General features: G+C 44.4%; 1 protein-coding gene across 4 annotated transcripts in view; it reads left to right on the plus strand.

Annotated features, from left to right (window-relative positions):
• The window catches only part of TLR5 (toll like receptor 5), a 20,913-nt gene continuing 9,963 nt past the window's right edge, over positions 1-10,950 (plus strand). Inside the window, exons 1-2 of one of the 4 annotated variants that reach the window (XM_068940210.1) lie at positions 1-114; positions 10,290-10,396. The gene's annotated coding sequence lies outside the window, so the exon portion shown is untranslated. Of the gene's footprint in view, positions 115-411; positions 559-585; positions 10,397-10,950 lie in introns of those variants that run through there. The other 3 variants (XR_011140496.1, XM_068940211.1, XM_009686697.2) reach the window with 3 other exon arrangements.

A 10,950-nucleotide genomic window follows, 5' to 3' on the forward strand; every position in this document is an offset into this window, starting at 1 on the left:
GGAAAGCCAGCGCCTCTGAGGCGCGGCCCTCGCAATCGCCATTTCCCAACTCCCACCCGCGGGTCAGCACCGCGCCTGACGCCGCTCACACCACCATTTACTGCCAGCCCTCGGGTAAGAGCCACGTTTTGCAATCGCGTCTTAGCGTGCGGCGGCGAACAGGAAAACCTCCGGCGCTGTCAGGCCAAAGGTGACAGCGCACCCCTCGCTGCTGCCTGCGCCCACGGCAGCCCAGGGAGCCAGCCGCTCGTCAGCTTTGAGTCCCTTTCCCAGTTTTGGGGGCCCTTTCCCCATCAGTAAGGAGGGCAGCGGAGGCCCGTGACGAGAGAGCGCGACGTTTCTGCGCGGTTGTGGGGACGCGACGCGAACCCCGCTTGGCGGCGGCTCCCCCTGCCCGCGGCCGTTGGGGCCGGCGCGCGGCCGACCGTTAACGGCCGCGCCTTAACGGCCGCGCCGCTCCGCCTCGGGGCGGGGCCGCCTCAGCCGTGCGCGCCGCGGCCCGGAGAAGCGGTGACTTGACCGCCCCTGATCGGACCGGACCGGACCGGGGCGGCGGAGGTGAGCGCGGGGCGGCGGGGGCTGGCGTGGGGCGGCCCCGGCATCGCCCGCTGCGCCACAGCGGCCGGCGGCGGAGGGTAGGGCGAGAGGGGGTGCGGGAGGCCTGGGCGTGCTGGTGCCTTCCCTTAGGGCGCACCTGTAGGGACAGGTGACGCGTATCCGTCTGGATCCCTGTCTTTCGTGTTGAGGGCAGCGAGCCGGTCTGCCGGCTGGCCTCGGAAGGAGATATCTAAGCCTCGCTTTTCAAGACGCGATGGGGAACTTCATTCCCCGGTGATGCCAGGAGGAGGACAACGGGTGCTTGTCCACAGACCCTCCTTTCCCCTTCTTGCTGTGCCCGGCGGTCCCGTAGCGCTGCCCAGGCACTGGTGGGAATCCCCCTCCCTGGAGGCCCCTAGGCAGGTTGGACGAGCCCCGCAGATGTGCTTGATCCTACCTGCTGCCAAGGAGCTGGCCTTATTGAGGCCCTTTGCAGGTGTGTATGTATCACACCTTCCCTCACTGCCCTCAGCCTTCCTTCTTCAAGCCAGTAAGAAATAAGATGTGGTATCCACCCGCAGGGAGATTTTTGGCACCTGGGTTGCATTTGACATTTTTCAAAGCAGTGCACTCTCTAGCATTGCTTTTTCTCCAAGGCAGACATGGATTGTTACACCCTCGTTAAAGGAAAAATACATACCCAAGGTATAAAGTTCCTAAAAGGCACTTAAGGACACTCTGATAAAGAAAGACTTGATGAGGCACAATCTCACCTGTCTTAACCTTGGAAGAGTCCTGCTTCCTGGATGTCAGAGGGTGTGTCCCCCTCCTCCCCCCCTTTTAAACACTGAAGTTTTCCTGTCTGAAACATTTTGCTTTTGCAGATGCTCAGCAATGCCTCAGTCTGACAGAGCTGAGAAGTCAGCATCTGATTTGCCTAGGTGGCTTGGATGTTTTGATGTATGCATACTTCTAGCTCAGACTCCGCCCAAAATGCAGCAGCGGCTGCTACTGTCCTTTAAAACAGTGGCAAATTGCTGTTTAACACCTTTAATCCAGTGGCTCATTGCTAAGAACATTCACCTAGGTCATGGGAGAGTTTTTTTCAACTCCTTCCTCTGCCTGAAGGCAGATCCAACATATGTCCTCCTCTTTTTGGCACTCTTCACCCTTTCTGTTGGAGCTATGTCAGAACTTCTAGAAATTCAATGCAATAAGAAAGGCCTGGGGGCTCTTCTCTAAGGACGGTTGCTGGGTTGAACGTGTCCCTGGACAGAATACCAAAGCCATGCTCAGAGTAGATCTCCTTCCTCACCTCCCTTGGCCCCCATGCTGAGCACTCTGCCTTAAGCTGGAACACATGCCTTTGACTCAGTGAATCTTCAGTGTCATTCACTGAAGTGGAAGAGCTCTTATCAGGAGTGGAGCAGAGTGCCCCCAGTCCAAAATAACCAGTGCCTTTTGTGGCTAATGGGTGTTGGAGATAAAAGGGTTTGGATTGCGTAGCACAGAAGACAGAACTGAGTATAGCTGTTTCGTACAATACATTAATGTGCTGATCGAAGACATTATTAGCTTTCTCTCAGGAAAATACTGTTCTTCTCCTTTTTTTCAACAATAAGACGAAGAGATCAACCAGATCATGGTTATTATCTTAGTGGCAGAATTTGAGGTATACTCTACACTGAGTTTTCTCTTTTGGCTGTCCCTGCATGTCAGGCTATGGATGTCCCTGCATGTCTTTTATGGATTCAGATATCAGGTACCTCCCTTTCCACATGCCTTGTGTAGTGACTGTAATTCAGGCTCCTGGCTTCCACTCTGAATGCCTGTCATGTGTAGGCTGGCCTGTGTGACGGCTATTCTTCTCAGCTGGGTTGGGAACATCTTGTACAAGGACATTCAGTGGATAAGCACTGGAGTTGGGATGCATTTGCAGGGCTGTCTGAACCCTAGACCTAAGATACTGTGAGCCAACAGAACAGCTACCTCACACAGTGACCATTTCAGTGAAGCTAGCTACTTTTCTACCTTGTTTGCTAGTTATGGCTCTTTTGCACAACAGATTCAATACTACAAAGTTGTCAGCAGTATTTGTGAATACTGCGATTTTCACGTGTGTGCACCTCCACTGGCAAGTTAGAGCGAACGGAGCAGGTTTCTGTCATCACTCAAATGCTGGGCAAATCAGCTGTCTGTCTCTTCCGTAATAACATCATGCTTCTTTTGTCACTGGGGATTTGTGGCTTACTATCTTGTGAGTGCTTTTTAAAAACATACATGAAACTCCTTACGTCACATTTTCTTGTTACTTGCAAAAGCAAGTATCTCTGCTGTCAATTGACCCTTCTGGTTCTACATATTTAGGCAGCTCGCTCCATACTCTTTTAGTAGTTCCTTAATAACGTGCCCATACTGGGTCCCAGGAGTGAAAGTGTGACAACCATGCCGTTTCCCTCCTGCTAGTCATTTAGTCATTTTTGCTGACTTCTGCTAACAGCACTATTGCACTGGCATGACAGTACCGATTAGCTTTATAAAAGATCAGCTTTATAAAAAGATTAGCTTTTCAGCTGTGCAGGAACTCCACTAGCGACTCCAAGAGTTATAGTTCTTTCCCACTTGCTCACTCTTGCTTCTTCAAGAATACCTCCTGAATTTGTGAAAGCTGACCTCCCGTGAGTTAAGAACGGCAACCTCCAACTAGGCTGTAGTTTTAAGAGGTTTTCCCTATTATCTCTTTGTTCTTTTCCAGACCAGATTTTTAATTCTGGCTGCTTCTAGTTATCCTTGTGAGCAGAAAGAAGGACCTTTTGTTCCTGGGCTAAATGCCGCTTTGAAAAAAAAAAAAAAAACAGTCCAAAACAATAGCTACTTTTCTGAGTTTCTCAGTCACAAAATGAGGGAACTGCCGCTTCCCTCAAGTGGCGTCTAGTCTAGACCAGGCACTTACCACATGACAGTTTTTGAAGGGAAAAAAGTCAGCATGGATTCGGGGCGAGAGGCAAGAACGTCTGAGCTGTTACTGTGACTGGCTATAGGTGGTTTGTGCAGCTTTGAACAAGTGTCTCTGCTGGGAAACAACTATAGCAGTGAGCTGAAAAGCCAGGGATCCTAACTGCCCGCACTGAAGCTTTGAGACGTTCATTTGCTTAGGAGCTGCAGGTGCATAAGGACCCCTGGTGGGTCCTCTTTGCGCAAAAAGTCTGTCATTGAGGCTGTCAGCCTTCATCAGTCCTTATCAGCACGATGACAGACAGGGGCCTGGGCACTGCCTGGGGCTGGCAGATGGACCAGTGCCTGGTGCTGGGGCCCTTAACTGGACTATCCGGCCCAGCTGGCTGCTCCAGCAGGAAAGAGAGCAGGCTAGCTCTGCTCAAAGGGAGCCCCTTCCTAGGGAGGGAGACGCTAAACACTGCCAGGGGCTAAAAATGACTGAGCTGGGACTAGGCCTAGAATCAGGGGCCACGGCAAGCTCTCAGTGCCCATCAGGTTTTCTTCTGTTCCTCTACAGAAACAGCCCAGAGACTTTCTTGTCTAGTAGACATTGAGCTTTATTTCCCCAGCCTTCTGGAGACCACTTTAAATGTTTTAAATAGCTGTAATAATAGAATATAGGAATCACACTGCCTTTGAAGCATGTGGGTCCTTATCTCATCATATAGTCTGAGGAAATATCAAAATAAATCTAAATGACGAACAGGAACTAGATAATTAGATCCCATATGTAACTTTTTCTCAAACCAGTTGTTGTTTTTATGCTTCTGTTCTGTTAGGCTGCTTAATGCCTTAACGTCTTAGTTTCTCCATCCATGAAAGGGACCATCACAGTGCTTATTTGTCCTAAACATACTTCCTGATTTTCAGTTGGAAAGTGCTGTATTTGAGTTTAGGCCTAAACGGGCCTCCTGGGCAAAGCGTGCTTGAAGCTCTTCTAGCAGAGCTGCAGCTTTAGATCCAGTGCAGTGCAGACTAGCCATGGACTAACCATTCAAACTTTGCCCATGGAAAGGAGAGGCCTCTGATGATGTGACCCAGTAGTCAGAGCATTTAAAGCAGTGAAAGACTTGGGTTCGTAGCCTTTCTTAGGCTGAGAGGCGTCGGTCTGTTTTTGATGCATGGAAACTGCTTTAACCACTAGACTAAAAGCACATCTTCCAGATAAGATTATGTTACATCCGCCCTGCAGAAGCTTGGCTCATGTGCAACAAGAATGCAAGATTTGTGAGGACTTTTTGCTGAGCAAGGTTTGGAAGATACGCTCCTTGAATTATCTGGGAAGAGAACATTGGTTGTTTTACTTTGGTTCATTTAATCCAGAAAGCTAGTTTAGCTAAAAAATCCATGAACAAGCTTCGTTTTTAGATTCCAAAGTGTTGAGTACAGGATTAGCAACTAATGTTACTGTCCTCTACTTTCCTTTGGGAGTATATGTCCTTGACATATTGTTGGATGTAATCAGTATTCCCTTGGTTTTGCAGAATTTGAGAGCTGTAGTTAACTGCTCCTCAGTTCTTTCAGTATCCCTTTCCACTTTACTTTACCAGTTTCCAGGGTTACAGCCTTTAGCCTCTATAGATTTGACGCATTCTCAGAAAACTTGACAGTCATGGATAGCCAGCCCAACTGTTATAGGTACCTTAGTGGAAGTCTCATCCGCATGACATCCAAACAACAAGAGACAAATTTGCACTGTTTGCAATGGGGTTCGCTTGTTGTTCTCCTTTTTACAGGTTTTGAGTATTTCCACAGAAGGGTCAATGCAATCAAAATGAAGTAGGAGCTGTGTAGCCACAGCACGTGACACAAGAATGTATGTCACTGTGTGACAGCTCCCTTTCAGGAAATCAGGAACAGAAATGTAGCACATCGGCAATAAGTCAAAACTGTGAAAGTATGCATTAGCCAGATGCCAGGGATGTGGCCCATCACTGTCCGTGGTCTGTGTTAGTTTTTTTGCATGCTTTCTAGCCTTTATGAGGAGATTGAGCTGGAGATATTTTTCTTACTGGGCATCTAACATCCAAAATTCCCCAGGCAGAGAGCTTTGGTCTTACCTTTGCATCCAGACCAGATATGCAGGTGGAAAGAGGACAGAGGCAGTGGGTGATACTAATGTAGAGCTAAAACCCCCTTTATATGCAGGCTCACTTGGTCCATGCCTAAGCTGAAGTACAGTGAAAAGAGACAAGGGGGCAGAAAGGGTCTGAAGAAGAAACAGGGGAGATAACTGAGATTATTGTTGCCATCTCAAGTCTCAGTTTAGCAGTAGAAAGACAAACTCCTGAGGCACTTCGGGGTTGGCCCAGCATTCTTGTCCCTCACGGGTGAACTGTGAGACTATTGCAGCCCTAAGTGCCAAAAAGTTATAAGTGTATTTTGTCATATCTTACACCTCAGCACTTTCCTGTTATCATGGCCAAGTGGTAACGAACTGTTCTGTTTGCCATTCCCCTTTTCCTGAAGCTGCTCCACGCACCTTACAAGCTGGCCAAATATCAGTTACAAATGTACAAAGATCAGCTATTTGAATACCATCAGAATAGGAATGTTTTTCTAACACTTGTTCTGAAAAGTAAACTGGATTAGAAGGAGGAAAGGGAAGAGAAGAAGGAATTGGGATTTCTTTGGCTTTGCATGCTGCCAAGACATGCTGCAGCGTTGCATTCCCTCTTTGCATAGAGGCACAATATGCTAGAACATTTTCATACTAAGATCGTAACTACTTCAAACATTCAGAAGCTCTAAGTGGTCAGGTTCCCCAGTTTATTAGCTCTTAACTATACTTATGTCCCTGTAGTATCTACATTGGGCAGGATAGTTCTGCTGGTGAAGTAAGAGGGGGACAGAAGTTGGCAAAAATGTATTTATGTAAGTACCTAAAAATCAGAAGTGAAACATTTAAAATGATATAATTTCTACCTTGAAACATCTATTGATGATAAGATTTGAAATTGGAGAATTATTTCAAATCTTAGAATTTGCCAGAAGCATAAGGTGTTGCTCCAGTCTATCTAGAAACCTATTAATAAAAACGGTTGCAGACTCTGTAGATTTGGTTAGAGGAGCAGAAAACAATTTCTGTTCAGTTAGCCTGAATCTGAACATGTACATTTGGAAGTTGGCTTAAATGTAGTATGAAAACATTCAGAAGCAAAGTTGTACACTGATGATGAAACCAGTGTCCAAATCAACTTTTAAGTTAAATCAGTGTAACTTTATGCACAAAGCCAGGTCTCACCAGGTCTCAGCAGGCAGAAAGAAATCATATGGGACCATTAAGATGGTCCCTCTCTATGTCTCTTTAGTATCTATTTAGTATGCATTTGGGTATGCAGAGGAAAAAGAGGGGAATATTTTCCATGCACAGATTTTACAGGCAAGAAATACATTCCAAAATTGTTTGAGCCTTTCTTTCATTCCTCCCTTTCTCTGGGGAGATTTTGTGCTATCTGTGAAAAATAATGGTATTTTGCATACAGCCATCATGATAAAAGCAGCTCTCAGGCAGCCTCCAAGTGAGCTCTCACATTCTGCTCTTGCAACAGCAAGGCCTTTAGCTTTGGAGTGGGGCGAGGAGGGGGTTCCAACTTGGCCATAGGATTAAGGTTTTTTCCCCCGTAGGCTTGCAGTAATTGGAGATGAGACTTTCACACACTTGTCAAAAGATACTGCTACCTTTATAGACACACGTGTACACACACACACACACACAGAGCCCCATGATTCAGTGACCTACACAAAACAGCTTGGACTTTCTTGTGAAAGTTAGCACAAGTAAACAATTTGCATTCCTTTTTTTAGTGCAGATAATGAAAAATCTACCAGCTTTACCTCTGCCTAGTCTTTTGTTTAATCCACCAACCACATCCTGAATGCCTGAATGACCAGTATTCTTCATCCATCTTCAGAAAATTATTTCAAGGAGTCTATTCTAGAGGTGGATGCACAATTCCTCTTGCTGACTAGTCCTCCAGGAAGCATCTCTGTGGAAGGATATCATGGTCACTGCAGTAGGTTATTGAAAAGATTCCTAAACTCTTTATATTTTTTTGATAATTGCCTCAGAGACTGGGCTTCTCTAAAGCCTGTCCAGACAGCCAGCATCTCTGCTACTTGGTTCCCCAAAAGCTATGGCAGACAGATCAGAACCATTTATGCCAGGTGCGCATTTTCATTAGCACATACAGTACACTTCAGTTGAACTGGCGGAGGACGCTGGGGAGGCTGCTGAGGAGAGCGAATGTGCTGCCGAAAGCTGATTCAGCACAAAACCGCTCCTGAAACTGCAGAATTTCCTTGCGTATCACTCTTCTTAAAAAGCAAGTGTATACTCAGCAATTGTCAAGGACAAATATAGAATAAATAACCTATTCTTTTTTTTTTTGGCCTCTGGTGCATTTTTGTCAGGAGCTTGGAAAAGGGAATGTGGCAAGTGCTTTGTCACTCTGCATGGGAATAGTTGTTATTCTTAACTTCTTTCCTGGCTTGTCTGCACAGGAAAGGTTACAGTGTTAGCCCTCCTCTTCAGCTGTAGTTTCAATATTTCGGGTCCTGCTCGCTGATAGCATCTGCAGGTGTCCTGAGTTGTGAATAGCTGTACTGAGCTGGACAGGAACTACAACATCCACTCCCCAATACCGGTCAGTTCCTTTCCTTTTTTGCTGTGCTAGTGAAGGCTTCTAGCTGATTAAAACAAAGTCAACCAAAAAGTTTTTTAAAAAGAATTAATGCAACAGCACAGGTCAGTTCCAGAATGCTCAAAACAGCTGGATCTGTTTTTACTCATCCAGAGGCATATTCTCTGAGCAGTTTGAGACCAGAGCTAGCATATCTATACTCTATATGCATGCGCTGGATCTAGGTAAAAATATCCATCTTCCAGTGTAAAAGTTCCTTCCTTTGATCTGAAACATGAAACGTACCCTGCTTACGACTGTCCATCCTAAAAACATTTGCTCCCTTTTTCTGCTTCCTCCTACTTCTCCCCTTCCCTTTATCACTTCCCCTTTCTGACAGAGCTACAGTAGAATGAAACAAAGCCCCACATGCTGAGCTCTGCTTCTCTAACCTTCGTTGCCATTGTTTTCAGTCACAAATTAGCCATTTACGCAACTCTAGATCTCCTTGTGCCTGCAGAGGCAGGTAGGTGGATAGGATGGTGGTCAGTTTGTAGGAAGAATATTCTCACCACTCAGGTGCTCATGTGCAGTTGTGCCCGGTTCTATAAAATAAATTAAAAACCTTTGTTGTCCTCATGAGAGCAGTAAGCGTTACTTATTAGCGGCATCTTCCTTCTGCTCTCCGAAGGCCAAGATTTGGGGGAAAAGGTAGTAGTCAGGCACAAAAAATTTGAGGGAGCAAACTTGAAACCGTCCTCATCACCAAACCTGAGCTGACCTAGAGGGTCAGGGCTGTTAAGAGGTTCTTAGAGATGTCTTCAACTTATAATAATGTGGAAAAGAAGATAAATGTAAAAGCAGAGGCAGTTAGAAATCTTTCATCATCTTCTTATTTCCTGATAATAAAAATGAAGCTTCATTTTTAATTTAAAAAACCCAATGTTTTCTAATAGCTCTGCTTTAAACATTTTGAGCTCTTTTTTATCGTAAGCTGAGCTACCTGTCTATTAAATTTTGATTTCCAAAATACTTTGTCACTTGTTTTGGTAATGCTGGGTCTTTGCCCAAACTTTAAAAAACAGCCACAGTATTTGGGCAAATAGCAGGAATGGAAATTTAAACATTTGAAAGATAAATATAATGAACTACTACTTTGTGCTAATTGGATGGTACGTTTGCAAGATGTTATATTATGCTGTCCATAAGAACCATCATAACAGTTAGCAAAATAATAAGAGGGAAACTTGGTGTTTTGTTTTCATGATTTAAGCAAAGAGAAAAGTAAAAAGTAAACATCTTGAATGATCTACTGTATGTTTAGTTGTGTTTTTCTTAATCACCTACCATATTTTGTAGTAACAAAGATGTAAACATCCTTCTAATTTATTGTTTATAATGTCCCCTTTTAACATGGTAGGTCAAAAACAGAAAACATAATTATTATCCGGTGCTGGGAATAATTCCCCATAGATGCAGGACTTAAGACTTTACCACTCTATCCTATATTCATAAACTCTTTCACATTCAAGAGTCGGGTCTGATCCCAAAACCATGAGATTGCCTTAAAAAAATGACAAGATTAAAAACTTAAAATAAAAAGTTGTAGAATATGCATTTTTCCCACTTGATGCTTGCAGCTTTAGGGTTGACATTTTCAGGCTCATCTTAGCAATCACTAGTTTTTTAGGTACTTAGAAGTTAAGATTTTACTATAATCAGATGAATTTGAGGACATCTCCAAAAAACATTAGGTACTGTGAGAGTGTGTCAAAGTTGTAAGATCTGATGGTATGATAATGTCCGTGTAATCCCTCTCCAGCAGATAGTCTACAAAAACATGAGCTAGCTCTTTTATTTGATGTTTGCAGTGTGAATATCGTAGTGGTTTCTGCTGACTTACGTTTTTATTTCCCAGAAGTCTGTGCACTTTGCATGATGGCAACAAGCATAAAACGGTTTTAGTTCTAGAGTTCCATATTCTGTATAGCATCTTCCTAATTTGTACTTGTGCTCTGAGCAAGCTAAAGCTTTAAAGAAGCAGTATGCTCAACTGCTAATAATAATTAATGGGATTTACCTCTTTTTAATCACTGCCTCAAAGCCCAACTTTTTTTTTCCTTTCTGAAACAGACTTACTTAGCCGCTGTTTGATGGCCAGCAGGTATTTGGTTCCACAAGGAGTTACCAATTTTTAAGCAGATTGTGCCGGATGAAATAATTTATAAATGCCTTCATCGGTGAGTTGCATACGTTATGTTGTGTACCTTTTTGTAGAACCTGGCGATCTACAGTTGGGCAAATGTCGTTTTTCACAAAATGTGATTTTACATCATGTTATTAGTGACCACAAGCATGAACTCTCAAAGCATTGCTTCAGGCTACAGCATTTTTCTTTTCCTTCGTTGTTCACCTTGTTCCTGCCAGTATGTTCAGAACTGTTCTACCACTTTTTTTAAGAACGATTTCACTTTGCAGGGTTAATGTGAGGGTCGTGGAGCCCCAGATGAAGTCCCTCTCTTTAATAAAAGTTCATGTCTGAGTTAGGCAGTGCTGCATTACAGCAGTCTAAATTCCAACCAGCTTCACTGGTTACCCTCACAAGGAGAGGGCTCAGGAGAAGACCAGCATGATGCCTGCTCTGTTGAGATGACTGGGATATTGCACTTGTAGTCCAAACTGCTGAACCCTGTTTGGATAACTAATTAAGGAATGATTTTTAAGTTAATACGCTAGTATTGTCGCTTTGGTGATGCAAATTAAAAAGCTGGGCCAAGTTTTTCAAGATTTTGAC

This window comes from Struthio camelus, chromosome 3 (assembly GCF_040807025.1).
Source record: "Struthio camelus isolate bStrCam1 chromosome 3, bStrCam1.hap1, whole genome shotgun sequence".
In the NCBI taxonomy this organism is placed as follows: Eukaryota; Metazoa; Chordata; class Aves; order Struthioniformes; family Struthionidae; genus Struthio; species Struthio camelus.